Source organism: Siniperca chuatsi, linkage group LG8 (genome assembly GCF_020085105.1).
Source record: "Siniperca chuatsi isolate FFG_IHB_CAS linkage group LG8, ASM2008510v1, whole genome shotgun sequence".
NCBI classification, from domain to species: Eukaryota; Metazoa; Chordata; class Actinopteri; order Centrarchiformes; family Sinipercidae; genus Siniperca; species Siniperca chuatsi.
In genome coordinates this window covers 13396249-13417508 of record NC_058049.1, presented here as the reverse complement: position 1 = coordinate 13417508, position 21260 = coordinate 13396249, and the positions used below count along the sequence as shown (strand labels likewise).

The 21260-nt window shown below is 40.1% G+C and overlaps 2 protein-coding genes across 14 annotated transcripts in view; one reads left to right on the top strand and one right to left on the bottom strand.

Moving 5' to 3' along the window:
- macrod1 (mono-ADP ribosylhydrolase 1) overlaps positions 1 to 21260 on the bottom strand; it is a 111870-nt gene that overhangs the window by 64059 nt on the left and 26551 nt on the right. The window lies entirely within an intron of this gene.
- The window catches only part of flrt1b (fibronectin leucine rich transmembrane protein 1b), a 34518-nt gene that overhangs the window by 7504 nt on the left and 5754 nt on the right, over positions 1 to 21260 (top strand). For 3 of the 4 annotated variants that reach the window (XM_044205149.1, XM_044205148.1, XM_044205146.1), the window contains exon 2: positions 17699 to 18766. The exons of the other annotated variant lie outside the window; for it this stretch is intronic. The gene's annotated coding sequence lies outside the window, so the exon portion shown is untranslated. The remainder of the gene's footprint in view (positions 1 to 17698; positions 18767 to 21260) is intronic. 4 annotated transcript variants of the gene reach the window in all.

Sequence of the window (21260 nt, the reverse complement as noted above, 5' to 3'; positions counted from 1 at the left end):
GCTCAGTACTGAATCTGTACTGGCTGTGAAAAGTGTCATGAATGGATGAATCTGATGAGATTTACTGGAAAACACTTAATTCAACCACCACATGAAAAAAATCCTTGTTTGGTTTTGTTTTGACATCGTTTTGATTCTTAAACCTGCACCTTGGGCAGTACAACAAGCTGGAAACATAACACTGACATATTATCAACTTATAAAATTGATAAGGTGAATGTGTTAGTAAACAACTGCCTATTTACACACCCAGCAGACACGGAGCAACATTAGCATTTGTGGTTTCTGGCAAACTGGTGAATGTAAGTCCAATATTCATTCTCCTTCTAGCTTTGTTTTGGTCTTCACCAAGGTAAATATCAGGCTTTATAACTGCTAAATACTCCACTATGTTCACCAACTGGTTGCTAACTTTGTCTGCCTGCTGTTTGGTGCTGGGCAGGTCAAAGCTGTTTTTTTCTAAAAATAATAGAGTGGTGGGCCATAAAACCAAAACAATGAGCTGAGAGATGCGAAAACACTCTGTAGAGCTGAGGGGAAATGCAGAACCATGTGATAAATTTCTGTTGTTTTGTCACTGCAATGACTCCTTTCACATTACATGTCATTTTTCCCATTGTTAATATAAAAATATTAAATAGTGCAGCTTAAAGTATCTAGAACTTGATGAATGTCTGAAAACTTCCCTCCTTTCTTGCTGAGCTGTACATATACAGGCAATATAGTCCATACTGTCAAATGTAAAAGCCCTGTAGTATGACCCCCGGGGTTAAAACTACCCCCACTTTTCTTCAGTAGTGAGGGCATTTCTCCGTGGTGGCAGTTTGTTCACTTTACCAGCGAGTGATTGCATGTAGTGGTGAGCAGTGTTCAAGGCACTGGTTCAGTGCCCTGTGGCAGAACAGCAGGTGTCAAGAGGAAGAGATGACTCTCTGTGCGTCATGTATCTAAGCAGTATGTCTGCTGTCCTGAGGATATTTGACCGTCTTATCTAATATGCCTATCTGAATGATTTCTGATTCTGTTCATCCATTAAGTCATTATTTTCCTCCTTATCTTACCTTCATCATCTTTATAACCTCATACTGTCGCTTACATCTATAAAAAATTAGAGATTGATTTACATCACTTTCAAAGACTGTTCTCAGCTTTGTTTTCATGCCTACAATCATGACATTCAGCATTAATGTTTCACTGCAAAATGTAAATAATTCAGCAGTATGAAACCAGGACTGGACTGTTACATATCAATGCTTGTCGACTTTGGCAGGCTGTTGACATTTCCTTTTATTAATGATTCAATATTGGAATTGGTACCTATCCAAATCAATATACGATTGTAACAAATGGAAGATGTCCATGCTGCCCTCAATTGGCTTGTGGCCTTTTCTTGTGCTTTCTGAAGAAGGTACATGGTTAAGTCCACTGACCAGTCAGATGAATTGAACCAGATCAAATTGTGCTTTATTGATCAGCAAGAGAGGAAATTGTCTTGTCATCTTCATGGTCATGGCATACATCAAAAAACAAACAAATGAAAACTAGAAGGGCACTCGGAGAGCGCAGACCTCTGCCAAGGCCAATAGTCCAGTCTTCTATGATATGCAAAACTGCAAGAGTAACAGCTATATATATCTGGATATATTTCCAAAACTATTGGAATTACAGTATGTCAAGAGTGCTGTGGTTGTATCAACAACTGCAGACAAAGCAGGTGGAAATATCGCTTTTCTACTTTTTCTACTTTTTACTTGAATTGTCGTTAGCTCGAGTAAAACGTTACTTTCACTTCACCTGGTTCACTGTCTCCAACATGGCCTCTCTGCTCTGTGTTTGTGCAGGAGCTGAGCCCATCCCAGGGGAGAGGACAGAGAAGTTAGCATGACCATAAAATATTTCTTTACAGATCTGCATGATTCACGTGGGTCAGGTCGGAAAATACGGAATTCCGGATCAATCCGGAAAAATCACATCACATTTTGTCATAGACACGGGTGTTACAATTGACCCATCTTGCAAAAAAATTAAAAATAATTAGTGTATCTGCCCAGTGATTCGGATAGGGCTCCAAAATATAATAGGTTTTTCCTTGGCTCGTGCTACACCCTTCCACCAAGTTTCATGAAAATCAGCCAAGTAGTTTTTCCGTAATCCTGCTGATAGACAAACAAACAGCACCAAAAACATATCCTCCTTGGCGGAGGTAAATATGTTGTATACAGAGCCCAATAATTAACTAAAATATACAAAATATACAAGTATATGTGAAGGTACTCTGTGGCTTAAAACATCTTGTATTCCCTTCTCATACAAGTAGAACAAACCAAGAGAACGGGGGGAGGGTGCCTGCTATATATATATGACTCTTCAAATATACCTGCGCATTAATGTTTCCAGGAACCCCACCCTATTAAAGCCTGTGTGTGGGAAACACTGCACTTGAAGCCAGATTTAGAGTTTAACCCGCCCCCGAAACAATGATTTCATAACCGTGTCCTGAACAGCTTTACAGAAACTCAGACAGCACCCAGGATGATTTACTGAGGATTACGGCACATTTCCTCATCCTTAACAAATACTAGTGGAACATAAAGCTCATTTAGAGTCAAACTGACAATGATTGAATCTACAGTTTGTCAACAACTCCAATCTGAATTTGTTCTTTACATTTTAGTTTAGATTGTTTACAGTTTCTCATTTTCTTTCATGGCAGAAACACCATGTTTGTAGACAACACTTGCACTGTCCCAGATTATAAGTAAAACAGATATTGAAAAGAAAATGTCCCTATTACTTATACAACTGATAGAAAATCAAAATGTAAAAGGTGGTTCAGCAGGCTGAGGCACATACTATGTGCTCTTAATATGTCATGGGTTTAAACCTTTCTCATTTCTCTGAACTTATCTGTTTCTCTACACTGTAGGCTATATACAATAGAAAAAGTGTATTGAAAATGTAAGGAAGAAACACTCCTATCTGCAAAAGGACAACGAGCAGGCTCACTAAATTACATAGGCCCCATTTACACCTGTCATTAACATGTGATCTGGATAATGACATTCAATTAAGAATTCTCATTATCTCGATCGTATCTCAATATGCAAATTAGTTCGACAGGGCTGGCCAGCTATAATGGATATTTTTATAATAATGTATCAAATGACAACATGAAAACAATGTGACAATTTGAAAAGGGTCGCTCGTAGTGATGAACCTACAGAGACAATTATCATATACAATTATCACCTGAATCTGCAGTTCACCTCAGCTTTACGGAGCTTTATAGTGAGTTTCAGCTCATTGTTTAGCTGCCCAGCCCGAAACTTTACTGTTTTGGTTCACTCTCACCGCTCTCATAGCGTCGTTTCCGGCAGCAGCAGGCATTTGATTTCAGCAAAAAAGCTCTAAAAACCCACTGTACGCTACCTGCTCAGCACCAAACAGCAGACAGACACAGCCAAAGCCAGTTATTTCCTTCAGGAGTTGGTCAAAACAGAGCTAAAAGAGAGTGAATATTGGACTAACAATCACCAGGTGGGCACAAACACGACTCCAAATAAACGCTAATGTTGCGTGCATTTACATCTTACATTAACATGCATTATTCCAGATACATTTTGTATGTTAATGCCTGGTGTATTCGGGCTAAAGTCTGGGAAAAGTCTGTTGAACACGCAATAAAATGCAAAGCTAATTTATTATGCATACCAATAGATTACTAACCCATAAACAACAAGATAAAAATAATATGTAGGATTTGTTTTAAGAGTAAAATCCACTTTTCCATTTTGCTTTTCCACTCTGAAAGGCAAAACAATCTGTAGAGCTTAAGATAAGAAGACCAACACATGTATTCAGACAACATTTCAAAATTGATTCTATGTAGGCCTAGTTATTGTCTTTGTTTATGCCTTATGCAATCTATTGTAGGAGGCAGTATGGCTCGGAAACAAACTGTGCTTTTATATAATTGAGGTTTCGGCTGAGACTGTCCCGAAAAGACCTGAAATAAATATATCCCACAGTCGATGCCAGATAAGAACATTAGAGAGATGCATTACACAAGGGAAGGTTTTAACAATTTAGGACACAATTTAGACACACAGACATGAACATACACACATACACAAACAAAATGGCCTTGCATTAGGTTGTGTTATATTGCATTATGTGTCTGAGTATATATGTGTGTGTGTGTGTGTGTGTGTGTGTGTGTGTGTGTGTGTGTGTGTGTGTGTCACTCAGAGCAGAGGAATGGTGTGGGAGATGCAGGCAGGTCAGAGAGAGTAGGAGTCACACATAGAGAAGTTCACAGATGAGCTTTTGTTTGAGCAGCAGGGATGACATCAGAGCATCTGCACTGTTCCCTTACCTAGCTTTAAACCAGCTACAGACGCCTCCAGAAATACCCGCACCTTTGATTAAATAGTGCAAGTTAAAATGAGCTGAATAACTGTAAAAACAAGACATAAACTATGTTCTGTTCCATTAAAATTGAGGAGATTATTCTCACTTATGCAAAAAGAAACTCTCAAAAAGAATATGCTGTTTACACCTCTAGAAAGACAACAGATAGTTAGCGCCTCACACAAAAACACAAAGAACCGTTGTCATTAAGCTTTTATACTGCAAGTTAATAAAAGATCATTACAAATTATCAGTCAGTATCACTGACAGCTGAGGTTTTTGACACATTGTGGTTGTTACTGTGGAGAATGTGTCAAAAACAGATGTAGAAAGAAAAGGTTTGTAGAGAAAATAAACCCAGTGGTGAAAGGAAAGACCAAAGATGTGATCATCTGGATGAGGAGTCCATTTGATACAAAGAGTGATTTCTTTTTGATCCTTCTTAGATCAAAGGCTGAGAAAGCTGATGGAGAGGGACAGTTATGAAAGTAAAGAATAAATCAAGCTCCTATGGCCATGGGTTACTGATTATTTTGGGAATAAAAAGCCATTCATCATCTCATTTCTGAACATGGATTTTTTTTGTGTTAATATTTGTCCATTTTTTATTTAAGTGTATTTGTGTTGTAACTACTCAGAATGTGAAAAAATATATAAAGACATAAAATATTTCATGTTTCCCTCAACAATAAGAATTCAGGATTCATTAAGAACTGTATTTGATATGCAGAATCAGAACCAGAATAATAATTTTAAAAAAAAATGCCCAACCCTTTTTGCAGGCCCATAGTTTAATTCTCTCTTATTAGCTCAAAATGCAGCACATTTGTAATAGCATCAGTGTGCCACAAGCTCCACAGATTGTCTACATTTTCCAATTTTGTATCAGTTGCACCACTGTTCACATCTGTTGCAGCAGTTTGAGTGTGTTGCCTGCAGCAAAAATTAGTGTTGCAATGACATGTGGTGCATGTAATTCATTTGGAACTTGTGTTTTCAAAAAAGCTCAATTTTAGATTTTGGGACTTGCACCAACTGTGTGCCTTTTCTGGCAATGTTTTCCTGACTTAGCCCACTGCTTAATGACAAACAGTGGGTGTTCAAATGTAATGTTTCTGTGTCTATTTAAAAGCTAATATGTAGGATAGTGTCTAATTTCTACCTTTTACATGTTTGTTGGTATATATTGCTAAGCCATGTCTTTGTTTTATGCTTTAGTTGACTAGATATCTCAGGGCATTGCATGTTCAAATGTCTTCGAAACCAGTTAACCACTATGGAAAGAAAACTCCAATTTTGTATACCCAATCCAAATTTAGACCAAATACCACAGCAATTAAGTATAATAACACAACTGTTTCTCAGAGTTACAACCTGAACATGAACTGAAATCTCTAAATTTGGACCAAAACAAGTGTCTAAGTGGAACCAAATGCCATATTTCCACCAACTACCATGGCAACCAGGAGTGAAAAGCTATCACACTAAGCACACTATCTGAAATGATCAAAGAATGAAATAAACATGTACACTAGCCAATTACCAAGCTATGCTCAGAGAGTGCCGCACTCTCTGCAAAGCATGACAAGATGGTGCTTGATTGTGAGGGCGACTAGCAGGAATATGTGTATGACCTGATGTATTGAATTCCAATATACCTCTCAGGTATGCAGGGATCATGCTTGACTCTGTGCTTGAATAAGCTTTGATAATGACCCTATAGCCTTTTCTGAAGTGTGCTCATTGTCTCTTTATAATGAGGAACAAAGGTAAACACAGCGAAAACAGAACGACTGCTGACTGACAGACAGGCAGGAGTTACGTCAGTTTTAGTTCACTCGCTTTACTCAGCAACAGCACAACTCACATAGACATTTTGTATTTTTTTAAATTTTAAATGAAATGGAGAGTGACAGGAAACAATAGAGAAAGAGAGAGAGATAAAGTGTTGATAGGTGAGAGGTAACAAAGTTTGTCAGCTGGATTCCTACCTTCAGTACAATGCCTTAGCCTGCCACCAGGAGGCCACACGTACTTCACATCTTATTGGACTCAAAATGACTTGTTTCGTCTGTCATCGTGAGCGCACGTGCGCGCACACACACACACACACACACACACACACACACACAAAGGACTCTGGGGATTCTGCTCCAAAGGCGTAAGTGCGAAGTTCAACCTAGCGAGAGTTATTGTGACCTATCTAAGAGTGCCTTCTGGTGGACTGTTGTGTGTGTGTGTGTGAGGGTGTCCGGCCTTTAAATTGCCTGTCTGTAGATACTTCCTGTGCATACCTCATTCTGAGCAAGACATAGAGAAAGAGATGGAGAGAGAGTGTAAATGCTTTGAGCCGGAAAAACCCTCAATCATATTTAATGGGATTATTTATCCACATACTGTCATGAGACGATGTGTATGCATGCTGGGCTGGGTGTGGAAATGTGTGTTTTGCTGAGAGATGGGGTATATCATAGTATCTCCTGGCACATAATATTGCAGGCAGATGGGTGTGTGGGTTTTTCTTTTTTTTTGTGCAGATAAATTTAATGTATTCCACCTGTACTGATAGAGAACGGTGTTAGACCGATATAACAGGCCAATATTAAAGCTGTTTATCATTCAGACATTGGCCAGGTCACATTGTCCACTGCTGATGTGATGAAGGCTCCTTTCGTACCACAGCTACTGAATATGTTTTTATGAATATTATTTCTTTATCGCAGATGGTTAAGCAGAGAAATCATTCCAGCATGGTGTGGGAGGATTTTACTCACAGCTTCAGGGGTGTCAGTCTGTAAAACCTGCAATGAAACCTGCCTCACCCTGCCTTAAGGAGCTGCCAACCCACCTAAAAGCTTTCATCTGTGAGGGTTTCACTGGTTTTTCAGTGTCCCATGGTGTAATTGCCGTTGCAGAAGGCTTTTCTGTCCTGCCAAGATTAGCGTGCTGGGAGAAACAGTGAATCATTTTAAAATCTGAGTTTCTGTTTGCCATTAAAATGGTCAAATTTTAATTGAAAGATAGGGAATTTGTGGTTAGCAGCTGCTACAGTCAGAAAATATGAATACTCGTCATTAAAGCTGCATATTTGTCTAACCCTAATTGGAGGTGAAGCGAGTGGGGGAAATAGCCAGACTCAAGCGCACAGTACTTTGAATATATTGTCAGCACCCAAGGCCGCAGCCCTCAGAGAGCCCCAAGAGAGATAATACAGTTTATTTACCGCTTATGCATAAAAATCTCTGTGCTGTCTCTGTAGCCCACAGTGTGAGGTCTGACTGTTTTAATTATTAGCTGCTGTGTTTAAAATGAAGCCGCCAGCATTTTCATTATTCGCAGTATATTTATGCAAACCACCTTCACTCTGGGTGTCGTGTGTGTTTCCGGGTGTATGTGTCCACCCATCTCTGCCTCTTGCACCCTTGTTTCTACTTTTCTCATGACTACCTCTCCCTCTTTCTCTCTCATCTCCACTGCTGTTCTGCCTTTTCACCTGCTCTCCTCCACTCTTTAGTCTGTCCCCACCCCACCTCCTCTTCCTCTTCTGCTCTCTTTTCCTCTCTCCACCAGCGATTCCTCTCAAAGTCTCGTTTACTCCCTCCTCTGCTGTTTATTCCCTCTTTGGAAACTGGCTTCCTCCAGGGCAAAAACTCTACAGCTCATTTTGTCTCCCTGTCCGCCTCCATCTATGCTCCCCTCCTTCCATCTTTCTTTATCCTCTCTCTTTCACTCCTTTTCACTCCTTTTTCATCTTCTCTCTCCCTCTGACAATAGGTTTCAGGACCCATCTATTGAAAATTCCCATTTGCACTGCTTGCCTCTCAGTGGCTTGCTCTCTTCTTATCACCACTGAAGTTTTGTACTGGCTTTAATGTTTAGAAGAAGCAGAGGAGAAGATGTAAAGGAAAAAACAGGAAAGAAAGAAAAAATAGCAAGGAACATTGCCACCACACACATACACACAGATAGGGGCAGCAGGAAAGGATTTAATGTAAAAAGTTTATCTTTGATTTTCTTGCTCTGCCAACATTCCTTCCAATACATCAGAGCTGAACTAAAATAAACTGAACGTACATGTATAAGGTAGGTCTGTGCGATATAAATGATATTAACACTGACAGTGATTGAAAATGTACTTGATAAGAAAATTAGAAACTTCGATATACAGTCGATGAGTTACATTGCTTGACAACGTACTAATAACCCAATCCCAACACAGAAACGACTTTTGATGTATCAAAACTTGGATAGTTAGACAGGAGAGGCGAGCGCTTCCTCTAAAGAAACTTTGTCAAGTCAGCACAGAAAGCGACAGCTCAATAGTCACAACAATCTCAAATGTAAAGAGCTGTTGTGGATAAACGAGGTAACAAGACGTTGGTGGTGTGATGATACTTTGGCTACTTAAAGTGGATGAGGCAGTCCAGCTAACATTACTTGAAGTCTGACACAAAACACATGTATACTGTTAACGAAGTTCAAAACCTGTTCCAACAAAGAGAGGAAATAGCACAAATATCACCTGAAGCATCACCATCTAATAATGCACGCAGAGTGCAAGTGCTTGCACTCTCACCAGTAATTAGACTCATCCCCAGAACTTGTAGCGAGGCTCTCAGAAAAAAACACCTGTGATAAACCGTAACATTATGGTGCTTTCTCCCCCGTTAGTACATCACATGTGGTTGCTTTTTTAATCACAAAAGCCAATGCAGCGATATGTACCGTCGAAAATTAGGGATTTGAACTGAACTGGAAGATTTCGACTGACAGGGTTGAATATTTACATTTCGTTTTGTATAATTTATTTATTTAAATTGATTTTCTGTTTGCAGCTCACACAATTCTTGGTAATTTTTCAGGTTCTGAATCTCCAACTAGGGAATTTTAGGATATAAGCTAAACATAAGTACTGATTTACTAATTTGATTTTTTTTTTTGCCATTTTGCCCAGCTCTTGTTAAAAAAAGCAATAATGAAAAGAAGAGAGGGTGTTGAAGGAAGATGAATGTCAGAAAAAAAACATGTCGAAAACCTTCTCAATAAGCTACAGATGCTACTTAACACCTTCCAGCAGCCTGAAGTAGTCGACCTACTGTATAAGCAAATTCAGAGATAACTGACCTCAAAACTATTCTGAGAGGAGAGAGATGGAGGGAAGCAGAGATCGTACCATGGTGTAAACTGCCAAAGAGAATAAGTGGGAGGTAGTGTTGTCACAGTGCATAATGGAGTTGCTATCATTATCACTGGCTAGAACAAAGAACAGAGAGCTGGTGTGTGTGTGTGTGTGTGTGTGTGTGTGTGTGTGTGTGTGTGTGTGTGTGTATCAGTGAAAAGGGGAGAAAGTCAGTGCAAGTTCATGGGTCAAAAGTACAACAAAAGTGTGTGTGTGAGCATGAAAGAGAGGGTGACTGTGTCTATGTTTATTTCTGTAAGTGTGGAAAAGATATGGAGAACTTTGCACATGTGTGTATTTGTGTGTGAGCGGTGTCCATTTTAGAGGAGCAGCTGCTGATCGAGGCTGGTGGCGCAAAAACCACCCAGGCACAGATGAAGCTGATAGTACCAAAATGTTATTGACAATGTTAAACACGTTTGTCTTGACATTTATCAGCTCTGTAACCTTTTTTTTTTTTTTACATCTCCATATGTGCAAAACAACAATGCTGTAATTTTAAGAGCACTGCCTCACATTCCTGCAGTGCTTAGCTTTAAATGGCAAAAAGAAGAACCACAAAGGAACGGCATTTCACTGTGGATTACATTTTACAACCACAGTAAAACCTCAAAAAACACAGTTTGTCACATCAAATGGATCAAATATGGGATAAAAATTATACGGACATTAGTACATCACTGCCACTTTAAAGCTACTGTACTACTGTTTTAAAGGAGTGCACTTACATCTCTCTAAATACATTTGTTCCATTTCTGAATGACTGAGACAGAGTCTGGGGCGGATTAATGCTCAACTTACTACAGGGCTGTTGTAAGGTTTGTTGTGCAGGAATTTTTTGGGTGATATTATTTTCTGCCCCAACTCCGGATGATGCACTAAGCGGTTCCATTTTAGGCAGCATGAGTATACACGTTTCATCCAGAGGAAGCGTTTGCTGAGCTGGTAGCAGGAATAGGTTAGAAATAATTACAATGTCCATAGTTTAAACAATAAGGTTGGCAATATTCTATATTTTTCTTACGGTCAACAAATCCCATAAAAACACCAATGCCAACAAGCCATTTTCCTCTGTGTCGTAGACATTTACATTCAATTACATTCATTTTGCACTTTTTCAGTCATTTCTTATGTCTAAAATGACTGTAATTGGGCATTCAGCCTCCATAGGAACAAGAGCTAGATGTCGTGAAAATTTGAATGAGCTACATTGTTGTAGAAAATGATTAAAGACAAATAAATGAGTCACACCGTTACATTGGGTGACATGTTTTTTCATTACAATGAACATGGACACTAGTTTATTTTCAACAATGCCACATACACCGTCCTGCTGCTGTAAATACTCACTAGTGCACCAGATGTGTATTAATCCACGTCTGAAAATAATCCCCAAAAAATGCACAATTTACTCCTGTGTGAGTAACTTTTGCTAACAACTACAATGCTCACCTGTTTTAGGAAATTACTTAGCTTTTTTTTTTAAATTAAACTATATATTTGTGATCCGTTTGTAAATGATGACTTCAGTCGAAACAAATGGGCTAGGGGCTGAGAGCCACAGACAGGTTAGGAAGGTCAGGTTTAACACACTGTTGGTTTTGGTCTTAGGAATTTGTTGACAATAAGAAAAACACCAGCCTTGTCCTTTTAGTTGTTTTCCCACTGCAACTAATTGACGAGGAGTCCAAGTAGAAATTAGCAGCAAAAATAAAGCTAACCCCCGGTGTGTTACAGCCGAGTGATTCCCTTCAGAATTTTGTTGCTTATCCCTGCTGTCGCTTCCCTCATCTCTCTCCTTCTCTGCCCCTCCTTCTCATGCTAAATGGAAGCTGTGTGTTGCTGTGTTAGAAAGCTAGTCACATCCCTCTCACTCTTCTTTTTAGCCCCTCTTAGACTCTCCCTCTCTCTTTTTCATTTCCCACCTCTACCTTTCTCTCTTGTCTATCCTTGACACTCTCTCTCTGTCTTTTTCTCTCCTGCTCTGCTCCCTCCAGCCTTCGTTCTGTCCACGCCGACACCCTCGACTGAGTCTGCCGGAGTCATGGCCTTCAGAGCCTGACAAGAATTCAGTGCCTGCTTCTGTGTGTGTGTTTGTGTGTGTATCTGTGTCTTCAAGCATAGATGAAATATGAGCTGTTAAATATGAATGTCGGGTTATGTTCCGATGCCATGTAGTCACGTCACTCATGCATGGAGGAGTAGTAAAAATGTGCATGTACACACACACACACACACACACACACACACACACACACACACACACACACATGGCGTTCAGTGTGTATGACAAGTAACTGCAGTGCTTCTGTGGTATTATTCTGCATCACATTTGCTATCCATTTGTCTGTGATACTTGCCACACACAGTTTCACACACACACACACACACACACACACACACACACACACACACACACACACACAGAGAGAGAGAGGCAGGCCCTGGATTCAGGCTTCACTGACTTTAAACCTTGCTCAGGCTGACAGTAATTTCTGCCTCCAAATTACATTCCAATGGCTTCATAAATCTGCTGCCTCCTCCTCCGCCTCTTTCTCTTTCCCCTTCCGTCTTCCTGCCTCTGCTTCTCTATCTTCCCCTCTGCTCTGCCGTCCCTCGTCTCTGCCTCTCTCCCTTTTGCCCCAGCCTCACTTAATTTTTCCTGTATAAACCTCTACCCTCCTCCTTCCCTCTCTGCCTCTATTTCACCATCTCTCTTTCTCCCTTCTTTCTCCCTATCACTTGTTTTGTCGTTTCCCCACACTCCTCTCTGGCACTGGCTCAGTAAATGAGAAACAGGGAGGCAGAGATGGGGAGGTTACGTGTGCGGGGTAGTTAAATAGTCCCCTTCACACACACACACACATAAATCCATACAGATACATATGCACACCTACACAAACACACACACACTCACAGATGTGCTCACATGCACAAAGAAATGTGCAAATACACACATCCAAAGTCAAACATCATAAACAGCACATTATGATTTGATTGAAAGACAAGCATTTGTGCTGTCATATATTTGCCGTACCTCTAAATTGACTTGTGCGGGCGTACATGCACACACGCACACACATACAAATACACACACACATTTGCATGCATACACGTGTGGACACACATGGCCGTTTTAATGAGAGTGTTCATTTTACAGATAGTGCCTCTAGGTGAAATAATTGCCAATGTTGAGCCCTGATGGCTGGTCCAAGTGTTCTCAGGCCAGTTGTCTTTATGGGCCATGGCGGGCCACGAACACACCCCTCATCTCCCTCACTGCCGCTTTAACTGCTGCTCTGCTGCAGCCGACACACACACACACGATGAAGACATGGGCATAATATGCATAAGCACACAATGTAGACACCAACTTACGCATTAATACTAAGCACACACATACACACGCGCCGAGGCAGAGGCCAGTGGAGAACAATAGGGCCGTCTGACAATGGGGCTCAGAGGAATACTCTCCTCCATATTAATATTCAGCAGAGTGGATGTAGAGAGAGTGTGTCAGCAGGGACGCGTGCTCATCAACCTCACTAATACTGGGGTTAGGCAGCCACATGATTACAAAGTACTTTGGTCCCCAGCCCCATAACTATTAATCCCTAGCTCCTACTCCCTCACTTCCTATCTCCTAGCTCCCTACAGTGCACAGAGTGAGCACACTGCCAAGTATCACAGCTGTCACTTTTCTTTGCTTTCCATTATCCCGAACAGCCTGATGGTGCAAAGGGTGGATGGAAATGGAGATTTGATATTGTCAATTTCCTGCTGCCACCCACTGCAATGTTTAAAATTTGTGATAATGGAGCAAGAAGGTCACCTGGAGAAGACTTTGCTAAATATTTAATTTTTCCAGGTAATTTTTGGTAAAAATGACAAAAACACCCAAGTACGCACTTGCAGTTTGTTTTTTCTTTAACCAGAGGCTTCGTCCATCTTAGTCTCATTCCCATCATTTCCTCTTGTATTACCTCATGTCAAAGCAAAGACGTATGCAAGTAAACACACCTGTAGTACCAAACTCTCCTCTGTATATCTTACTTCCATCTGTAAATTGTACATGGTGACCACTAACAATGTACATACAATTGCTCTGGCCATATTGCTGTACATATGTTACTTCTATCTGGAAATCAATCAAAATCAAAAATTAATCAAAATGAATCGCTTACGGCACATATTTACATATCTGCACACTTTTCTCTAACAGAGGAAACACATGTTTCTGTTAGAGATGCTGATAATAAGTGCCCAACACATAGCCAGTACTATTATTTATACTGTAGCCTTCTGTGAGCTCAAATGCAGATGCAGTATCTTTATATGTTTATACTTGTATATTTCTATATATTTGTTCTCTATTGGCAAATAGAAATAAATGCTAATATCTGATTATTGTACAAAGGAAAGAGGAAACCAAAACAGGAGAGCATTTGGACTACACAGAAGCCACAGTGAAAGTCACATACTGTAGTGTGCCTGTAGGCTACACAGTTGTCACTGACTGGCTCACAAGAGCAGAGTGATGATTTCTGTCCCCCTGAGGAATGAGACGTTCTCTGTACTCTCTTTTATGCACAAAAAAACAAGTACAACAGAGTGAAGGCTCAGTCAGAAATGTTTTTGACCTCAACACTATATGGGTCACCTGCCCAAAGTGTGGGAGCTGCTCTCTTCATTACTGCTTCTACTCACTGGTGGTGTGTGAGAGTTATGAAAAAGTAGAAAGTAATAAAATGAATATGCAGGTATTGTTTATTAGGGGGAAAAAGAAGAGTTTTACACAGTTATACTTATTCAAAGGAAAATGCAGAGATATTTTACACTTTATTACTTAACAACTCAGCATGGTTCTTGGTATTTGCTCCTTTTCTGCATCCCCTTACTCTTTTACATCACTGTAGATCATTTTCTAGTGTTTTTAAATTACTTTTTTCTTAATTTCTTAATGAGAAGCGAACAGTTACTCATTTCACATTTGTTTTACTCTGTAAGGACCTGTCTTTAGAGTAAGTGGATACATGACATGAATAAAAAATAAATGGACCTGAACATGTTGGCTAACACCTGAGATTTAATTCTGGACAGGTAATAAATAAACTCTGACAGGTTTACATCAACACTTGGCAGAGTTTATTTTTGAGAAAAGATGCTTATAATAATGATAATAATGTCTATTATATTATATAATATTCTAGCACTGCAACTAATGATTATTTTAATCATCAATTAATCAATCTTATGAAAAAATGAAAAATGCCCATCACAGTTTCTGAAAGCCCAAGCTGACTTATTTAAATTGCTTATTTTGTCTGACCAACAGTCAAAAACACAAAGATATTCAAATTACTATAATAGAAGACGAAGAAAAGTAACAAATATTTACATTTTAGAAGCTAGCTAATTTTTGGCATTTGGGTTAAAAAAAATTAAAACATTAAATAATTATCAAATGTAATTTTTCTGACACTCTACTAATGGATTTATCGACTAAACATTCCAGCTCTAGTGTATTCTCATCTTTTGTATTTAGTATAAATACACATAATTGCCATGAAAAACAGTCATTTATTTCGTTCTAATTTTATAGCCTGGTATTAGAGACCTCGTGCAACTTCAACTTGTTGACCTCACATTGACATAGATGAAGGGTTTTTCTATATTGTCTGAATCTGAATGTCAATGAGGGTGCTGCTAAGACACTTGACAATGTCAATGTTTATAGATTTCTGATGAGCATGCCTTTACAAAGTGCACCTATTTAACATTAAATGCATAAAAGGCAATAAACTCAAAGAGCACTCAAGGCTCTTTGTGATCCAGGGAGAGACAGCAGGTTCCATGTCAAGGTGTATCCATTCACCTTTAAAAGGTTTGTGTAATCTCGTTCTTGGAGGTTAGCTGGTCTATTCAGGTTTTGGATAAGTGTCCGCCATTAATAGGGAGGGGAGATATTTCTTTTGAAAAGTGGTTAAAAAAATTCAGCAATGTACTGAAAGTTACAGTTATGACTAACAGAAGTCAGTAGCATTCTGTACCTTTCTCTAACCTTCCTCAAACTCTGATAAACATTGTTTTCAGATACTCCCCTCTCCTAAATGTGTCTAGCTTTTGCCTCCTAACTCCCTGCTCTGATACATGCTCCCTAACGCTCCCTATTTCCTCCATCTCCCCCATCACACTCCCCCTAGCTAGGCTTGCTTCTGAAAATCCATCATAAAAAGTTTTAGGGACAGCCTCGGCATTATACAGATAGAGCTTCACATATTGATGTCTAATGGGCAATGGCAGTGAACTGTGGAAATGCTGTTGATGTTCAATATTCACATCTTGTCCAATGCAGGCAGACATTTTGCCTGTGGTAGGCAAAGATTAGTGCAGAGTGTAAGAGAAGTTTTGGACCAGACATTGCAACCAATTAAGGGGACTTGTTTTAAAATGACAGTCACTGTTATTAAAGGTGACATCTGGTGTTAATACATGACTGATGATATCCAATTAAAACTCTTTATTTGAATTATGATTTGACTTCGAAACTTATAAGCCTCAGCCTCCAAAATACTAACACAAGAGGACTTAGTTATTTTACAAGACATCAATTTGTAAATTGCAAATGAACGGAACAATAAAGGGTATAGCATTTTATAATGTTCATACAGCACCAAACATAAAGCTCTGTATACATCTAGACTGTCCTTGAACAGGCCATTATCTCATTTATCCTTAAAAGACAATCACAAAGTCGATGTGTTTTGCAAACAATGTCTATTTAGCATTCTGTCCCATCTTGAGCTGTTTTCATTACGCATGTTAGCTGCACTCTGCACATATAAATCAGTTTACTATGCCACAAACTGGATATCAGTCTGGGGCTGTTTTATAAAAAGGACAATTTATCTCACCACACACTGCCCAACTTCATCCCACACCAACCACCTAACTACCCCACTAAACTGCACACCCAGTTAAACACATTCCTTACCATTTGTGGAACCAGTTAAAACACCAAACCTAAAATAAACACACACACACACCGTCACCCTGAGTTTAGGATGTATGGTGATGTATTGTGGACATTTTTATAAACCCTTCAAGGATTCATACACATGCAGACATGAGCCTGTTGACCAACTTCTTCTCCGCTACAGCATGTGTCCTTTGAAAATGAAAATGAGGACGGCTTTATTTGTCTCTATTTGTGTTTAAGCAAACTGCATGATAATTTCCCAGTTGGTTATGTAGTCTACTTACTCTGGGATGAAGCGAACAGACGAATGTGACCAGCGGAGCAGTTAATGGCCTTGATGAATCTGTCTCTGTACACTCAGTATGCCTGATGAAAACCTTATATTTCCACAGCTAGTGTTCACAGGGGGGTTCGATTCTGTACACAAGATACAGGCACTTAGCGTGTGGTGGTTAATGAAAGCTCCAAAGCTTTGTGTGAAGAAAAAATACAGATATAAAACATGGTGTTACCTTAATGGGAGGTTTGTGTCCGTTGGGAGCTTAGTGTTGCGCATATGCAGCGTTGACCTTCAGGAAGTATTTTCACGAGGTACTTAATTTTAAAAGGTATAACCATTCTGAGGGGGATAATTATTTAGACCGCACCTTTTAGTATTCAATATTGTGCCAACGTTGAAACCCAAAGTTAGATCTTGGCGTCACTTAAAGAAAGCTGTTCCCTTAAAAGTACCTTCATTTTTATTTATTTTAGCAATAAAGGCATGTAAACTGCTGTGCCATTATTTGAATATTTTTGCAGTAATGTATACAAGTTGAAGTTGTAAGGTAATCAGCATGACAGATATGTGGGATTACTGAACTTATTAGGCAGTATTATATATTTTGCCATTGAACCCCTAAAATTTAGGTTCACTTAATGATAAAAGCTAAATTAGTTAAAGGGCTCAAAACTGCCAGGCTCTAGTTGTGCACTTTGATTTCATTTCTGATGTGTTACAAAGGGCCCATTGTATGTGGTTTAAGAAGGATTTTCCACCACTCTAAATTTCTCAAATACCTTGTTACCCTAAGTCACTGCATCTCCAAATGAAAACTCTAATACTGTACTTGTCTGCTGTCTCTTCTCAGGCTGGTGCTCACTAACACTCAGCCAGCTGTCCTGCTGAAGCAAAAACCAGTGAAGTCTACCTTAAGGATACTAGACGGCCCATTTCTGCTAACCTGTGGGAAAACTTTTCACACTGAGCCACGTGACTGGCCATCACAGTGCGGCTCAGAGGGGACTACATATCATACACCACTGTCATCTGGCTTTGCTGCCTCTGAAGATAATCTGTGTGAACTGAAAAGGAAGCGATCAAACATTTAACAGAGGAGAGTGAGGCTGAAACTGAGAGGGAAGGAGAACCCAACTCTTACAGCCTGTATTCTGCACCAGGCCAACCTGTCCATCACAGCCTCAAACATACGCATTACCATCACTGAACTGTGAAATTTATGTTGTAATAATTGTTACAATACAACCAATAATAACAGATAAAATTTTCACAAGGACTCTTTGCTATAATTTTCTGAGTTGTGGAAATTTCACTTATTCTCTCCTTGCTGCTCATTAATTAAAACCGCTACCTGGTTATTCAAAGCAAGTGTAGCACAGAACAGTACTATTTTTGAATGACCCACTGCTTGCATGAGTATCCAGGATTGCTTTTGACTTCGAAGAAGGACCCTTGAGCCCTCAACCATCTTCTGACTGTCTGCCCAACTGTAGCATTTGGGTGTGGAGAGGTGGTTTCAGAATTAGGCCTCTGGATGCTTGTTGAAGATGACTTGAGTTGGCAGGCCTAAAAGCCCCTTACCCCAGAGAGAGAAAGAGCTTGGCAGTAGGACACACAGACACACACAACACACAAATGTGGGTGCCGAGGCGGCTTTGAGCCATGCTGGTGTTGCTGCTCTTGGAGCCCTGGAGTACAGGCTATCATCATTCACCCAAGCTGAGGAAGATTCAACGGCCCCAAGGAGCGAGGCTACGCTTCTGAACGATTCAAAGGAGACTGGGAAACTGTGCTAACACACAGAGATCCAAGGCTACATCCTCAATCACACACATAGACACACTAATACTCTTTTCCACAAATCCTAGATACAGGAAAAACAGCTGCGGCAGACGTGAAAAGCACAGAGACTGAGCAGGTTAGCAAGCCCTCTGCAATCACATCCTGGGTCACTCAGACCTTTTACACACACATGCATACACACAAACACACACACACACACACACACACACCCACACACTTTCTTTCTGCATTTACTGCAATGAAGAACACCACACTTACATCTTGCTTTCAGCACCATGATAAGATAAGAGAAAAAAACACAAACACACACTGGCTCTGTCCTCTAACAAAGGATTTTATTTCACAACATGATTAAAATGTTAAGGGGGAGGGAAAAAAACTCCACAAAAGGAAAGGAAGGCGAATGCGGAGGTGAGAAAGCTGAGGCCGAGAGGGAGTGAGAAAGAGAAGGGGGGGAGAAGAGGTGAGGGGTCCGCTGCATCTAAATGAAAAAGAGAAACTATGTCGCCAAGGAGGAGAGGAGCGAGGAGGTCTGGGCAGGAGGACTAAAGTAGAGCTGATTGATCCAATCTGAGTGTGCAGGAATCAACGGACAACTGGAAAGGAGACGATAAAAAAGGATTAGAAAGAGATAGAGACGGGGAGGAGAGGATGACTGCACAGAGACTTCTGTAAACAAACCTGAGGGTGGATATAATGAAAGATTAGGAAGGGGAGGAGGTGGTGGTGGTGGTGGGCGGATGGGAGAGGTAGATGGCGTGAAAGATAAAGATGCAGAGAGAGGAGAGCGCCATAAGAGAGAGCGACAGTTGGAGAGAGTGAAAGAACGAGCCAGGTAGGAGAGAAGACAGAAAATCTAAGGTTCATTAAGAGGAGGTGTAGATAGGAAACCTTGGCATGTAAGCAAAAACACACATACAGGTTTGTGCCAAGAGGATATTTATGAAAGGAATATGGGGATAGTGTGGCTCCGAAGCATATGCTAGTTGATATTCATAGAGCATTCCCAATATGGTCTCAGCTCCTACCTTGACACTCCCTCTTGTGTGCATGTGTTCCTCTCGGTTACCTTTTCTGTCTCTCAAAATCCTGGGAATGCTTGGAAATAGTCAGAGTTAAGCTAAAAATACCATTAAGAAAAATAAAGTCTGGGTCCATGCGGCGCACACTCTTTTTTTTACCCTTACATATCAAATACTGCCTGTGTTGAGCTGAGACTGGAGCTGGTTGTTGTTGACGCAGAGCTTTTTCATACAAACACACTTACAGATGCACACACAAGCATGTACAGGTACACAAATGAAGCTATTTTTACACCAATCTTACAGAAAAAACAACACCCAACCATCTTCGTTTTGCAGCAAACTCAGCTGATACTGACTTGAGTCTTCACTGCCAGGAACTCATTTCCCCTCTCCTCCTCTGACTGACTGTCCAACTCTCCATCTGTCTCCTCGCCTCCATCCCTCCCTCCCTCCCTCCCCCTCCCTTCCGTCTCTTCTATTGTTGCCATCTCTTGTTTGCTTTGCATGGATTTTGACTACAGCCAAGGGGCAATTTTGCATCTAGCACTAAGTTCACATATGAACGCACACACAAACACATACATGCGTGCACAGAAGGGGAGAAAAAAAAACTTGCCTTTAGAGGATTTGTTTATCAAATGTGCTGTCAAATCATGTCAGGCATTTCACATCAGGACACATTTTCCAGCCCCAGGCTACCCAAAAGAAAGGATTCAAACGAAGAAGAGTACGCCACAATGTAATTTCTACAACTTTCACCACTGTATATTATTCATATTCTATAAATAGTGTGCTGTGAATCTGAGTGCACAGAGATCATTTTATCTGAATTGTAAATGTATGTTACTGATGCTGGTGTCAGGGATTTGCTAGGATACAAGTCATAAAACATCGACCAAGGAACGTATTAATGTTGCAGAAAAATGCTTCTCTGTAAAACATCTCGCCAAAAAATTTCTGGGGATTTCAGGACCACTTTCCTGAATAATTTATAGAAATTTCACGAACAATAGCAACCAAGAGAAAACATGCATTATACATGTCAGCTTGTATTGAGACTGTTCTGTATGTGAAGCCTTTGTGTTCAGTATGTTTACTTATTTGTGTGTGCGTTTCTCTGTGTGTGTTTTGGTCATAACCTCAAACAGATGCCTTATGTTTCTGAATATACAGTCAGGAACCTGTGAAATTCTGCTTTTCCATTTCTCCATTTACTGTACATGCATTCTCTTTATAATTTCATTGGAGGGTTTGATACAGTGCAGTCACAACAAGTTTACCACTTCTGTTGTCTTCAAAGCTATCAACAGTACTGTGGGCAATTAATCTGATTTCCTTCTCCCCAATCTCTCCTCCATTTTAGTTTCACGTCACTCACTCTGTTTCAGTTAATCTCCCCGGAAAAAAATCCCTTATTTTCCCTCCCTGCAACTGTCACTGTCCAATTTTCTCCATCTCTATCATCCGTTTGCTTTCTCTGATTCTTGTAATCTTCCTCGCCTGCTCACTCCACCCTTTATCACGCTCTCTGCCTCTAAATGTCCATTTGTCTTCTGCTTGGTCGCTCTGACCCATATAATACTG